The sequence below is a fragment of the Etheostoma spectabile genome, chromosome 10 (genome assembly GCF_008692095.1).
Source record: "Etheostoma spectabile isolate EspeVRDwgs_2016 chromosome 10, UIUC_Espe_1.0, whole genome shotgun sequence".
Lineage (NCBI taxonomy): Eukaryota > Metazoa > Chordata > Actinopteri > Perciformes > Percidae > Etheostoma > Etheostoma spectabile.
This window is the reverse complement of record NC_045742.1, coordinates 26,426,761-26,430,839: the sequence shown is the minus strand read 5'-3', so window position 1 is coordinate 26,430,839 and position 4,079 is coordinate 26,426,761. Positions and strand designations below refer to the sequence as shown.

The window sequence follows — 4,079 nt, the reverse complement described above, 5'->3', positions numbered from 1 at the left end:
GGGGGGGTGGATAGGTCAAACAACACAAGACCAACCTCGCAACTTGGGTCTGTGTCCTCTTCTTGTCCAGCGTGTCAGAGAAACTCCACCCACCATCTTTTCCTGAACCTAGTCCTGTTCTTGTGCCACACGTCAGTCAGTTCGCCCCCCCCCAGAGCGTCAATAATGAATAAAAAATGCCAAGCGTCCGTATTTTACGCAATGGGAGAGTGACAATGTATGACATTGAAGTACAGTTATATTTAATCTTTTCTTGCTCTACTTTAACTCCAGTGTTACTTGACTTTGTCTCATTCTTTCTAGTTTGTCGACATCAAACCAGACTTGTGTCTCTTCTTTCAGCATCATCCAATCCTGCCATCTCCTGTTTCTTCCCTCTCTGCCTCCCCATCTCATCATCTCCTCCGTAGCCTCTTCCTTTTCCCCCTCGCTTTCCTGCCATTTGTTTTGTCCACTTCCTTCATCGCTTATTACATTTCTCTCAAAATGTCTTCTCTTTCTCTAATTTCCCAGCTCTGTGCCTCTTTCTTCTCACTTTCCCAGTTCATCCTGCCCACATTTTGTCCCATTAGTCTCTCTGTTGTCCTCTCTTCTTCCTGTCCCCCTTCTCCTCGTCTTTCCTCCACGCCCCCCTCCCTCCTCCCTTTCCCTGGGCGTTCCGTGTCATCCCGCTGCTTCTGAACTCTCTGTGTCTTGTCCTGTCCTTGCAGAAAAGCCCCGGTGCTGCTCACTGCGACTGACTGTACAGGGTGACTTCACAGTTAACCCAGATGGACTATCTCTCTTCTACCAGAGACTAAAATAACATAGAAGCATGTTAGCATCATGGGAGGAAGCCCATAACATAATCTATTGTATAATTCAACGCATGGAGCCCTTGCTCTGACTTGTAGTTCCTGGCCTTTTCATATCAGCATCTGTAAGCCAAACTAAGCTCTGTGATCCACATCAGAGACAAAGAGGGTCTACATTTATGGCCAAATAAACCCAAAACATTGAATACCTGCAATGACGACCTTACACCAAAATACTATTGAAGGGGGCGACCTGTGGTTCACCCAGCAGAGTGTGTGTCCCATGTAGGCTAAATCTAGCTTCATGGTAGCCGCGGTGTCCTCTGCATCAGGACTGCAGCTGTCGGTTCCAGCATGGAGGCTCGGCCAATTTTCACGGCACGTGGTCATCAGGGTCAGATGGGAAGACAGGCCAAGTAGCTCCGCCTCTACGAATATCTTTCTTCATGTACCAACCACAGAGAGTCAAACAGCTTTAACTTTCTGAGGACAAAGGACGCATTGGCGAGTACTCAAAAAGCCTAATTACAATATTTTCTTATTGCTTTCATATATTACTCTACTTTTGTGAACCCAAGACATTTCTAGCACCATAACAATTGAGTGTAGCTATGTTTTCACAAGAAATTTGAGAAATATTTCCACTTTACAGCCAAGTTATCTCTTTTTACATTGTTCTGGAACTATGTTTGGCATCCCTTTGCAGAAAGCAGAGTTCTGAACAGTTTGAAACAAGTGGGGATTAAGTTGTATGCAAAAAAAAACTTAAAATGAGAATTTAAGAAGATATCTAAAACTGCTCTTAGGCCTCAGAGGGTTAAAGTAGTGGTCAAAGAGAGACACCACACTGGGGAGCAGTTAACCATAGTCCTCAGAAATCCGCCGGAGTTTCAAATGCCAACACAAAAAAAGCTCAAGGCAACGAATATCCAACCTAAATGAATGAAATCAAGTGACATTTTTGTCGGAAACGGAGCAATCCCGGAAGTGGAACGTCAGTGATATAGACTACAACAGAATAAATCATAAAGGTAGAAAAACAGAACAGTATTGTCTCTATTTGGTAGTTTTAACTTCATCCCTTTGAGCCTGAAGCTTGTCTTTCCCTGTGCATGTCTTTCAACTTATTTCCTCCTCTGACTTGGGCTGTAAATCCAATGTTGGATGACCGGCGAACTGAAGAATGAAACATGGGACACGTGACTGGGATCTGACTGTAAAGAAACATCACAGTGTTTTAGTTTCAGGCAATCTCTTGAAATTGCAGCAAAAAAACAGATCTAAATGAGGACTTGATGACTAATGATTTACCGCTTTGAAAAACAAACATTAAAGCAAACATATTTTGCTAAAAGGATTGATTTGCATAGATTAAACAGACAGTTTCATGGATGGATGCGTGGCCTCCAGCAGGCCTGTAAAAAGTTGTCCCTGACACCCGGAGGCCTCATCATCATCCGCCATGATCCAGACTCTGATGCATCAACCCGAGCCCGAGCCTCTCGTCGATAAATCCATCCCTCCTCCTCCGACTCCACTTCATTCGTCTTTTTCCCTCCGTCTCCTGTGACCGGGGAGGTGAGAGGTGTCCTGAGAAAGAGGGATGAACCCAGCCACAGTCTATCACGGCAAGGTCAAAACCGTGTCCAAAACTGTGAGACGCACGGGCCGAGGGGGGAGTGAGGGATGTGAAGGGCGAGGAAAAAAAATGAAAAGGAGATGTGAAGGAAGAAATAAAGACGAAGATGCTGAGACTGTCAGACTGTGCTCACTTTGTCATGTGTTAAAACGTTATTTAGCCACGTTAGCGGTGTGGCGCTAGGGATGTAAAATCAGCCAGAAATACCTCAACAAATATTAGATGAATTTCCAGGATTTTTTTTTTATAAAAATCATGATTCCCAGACAAAGCACTGCATGTCCACTATTGACAACAACAGGTTTAACATTTTACAGCATTTCAACATTTACTAAATGGATTAGCACCATATTTGGTACAGATATGTGTGTTCCCTGTACAATAATAACCTAATCTAGTTTAAAGTTAAATGTCTCAACAGCTATTGGATAGATTGGAATAAGATTGGTAGACATTGTTTTGGTTTTCCAGAGAATAAGAATTTGTTAACACTTTAAGGCATCCACATAAGAGTGGCATCACACTGTCATAACGCTGTCACTGTTATGACTCGGTCATGACCAACACATTCTCACTCCCATCTCGTTAAATATGGACGCTTGGTCAGGTGCCTTTGTTGTCATTGACGCTAAAAGTCTCCTTTAGTATCTTATCTAAACTAGCTTGAATGGGACTTTGGGCGTCCCTTTTGACCTGTTATTCCTTTGAGTTATGAGTTATGTTAATGAAAAGCTTGTGGGTGGGCTCATGCCTGTGTGACACGTGGGAATAACAGGATGGTTAAAGAACAAAGGTATTTTAGGAAAGGTGCCACGCGGGATGAGAACCCCGCTCTCCTGGGCGAAAGTCCTTTGTTTGACCCATCCACCCCCCCCCCCCAACCAACCAACCTACCTCCCTACGCGGAATTTTCCCCCTGACACACCACTCTCTAAACCCTGTGTAGCTGCTGCTCTCCCCGGTACGTTATACAAACTCTCTGAAGGGTGCTTGTTTTGTCCCTTCAGATGCTGACGGCCACTGTCCAAACGTCCATATTTTACGAGTTCGGAGTGAGAACAGGTTGTCATGACACATGAACCCTAACCCTAACCTTAACCATAACCCTAACCATAACTTGTCATGCCATAACCAAGTTACACTTACTAAAAGAAGCGTTATGTCATAAATGTTTATGACTTGTTTATAATGTTTATGACACGTTCATGACAGTGTCATGTCACTTATATGTAGATAGCGTCAAGTAAAGCTTAACTGAGAATTTTGCAATCACTCTGATAAGTCCCAGACTTTTTGTTTGTAACATCAGCAGGTCAAAGTTTGGCTAACAAGTTGTTTTGTTCCAGCAAAACAATTGCTATTTCCATCAACCTCAGATGCGATCGTTAGCCTGCTAACACAATGAACTAAGATGGTGACAAAGACATTAATGATAAAGCTTATAGTTAGGGAGTGAGTAGTACCTGTTTCTCGTTATAGTCGTCAGTGTCATTTACCATATAATCAATAATATATTCAAAGTAGAGGGAGGCAGGTCAGCACAGCCTGATCCGACAGGGGAGAGTTCTAGCCCGACCAGGCTCCTCTCTTTACCCTGACTCTCTTAGTTATGCCGGGGGACTTCCTTTGACACACTGAGCTCCTCT

The 4,079-nt window shown here is 43.6% G+C and overlaps 1 long non-coding RNA gene across 1 annotated transcript in view; it reads left to right on the top strand.

Moving 5' to 3' along the window:
- Window positions 1–4,079, top strand: part of LOC116697137 (uncharacterized) — a 19,717-nt gene that overhangs the window by 7,399 nt on the left and 8,239 nt on the right. The gene's annotated exons all lie outside the window — the stretch shown is intronic.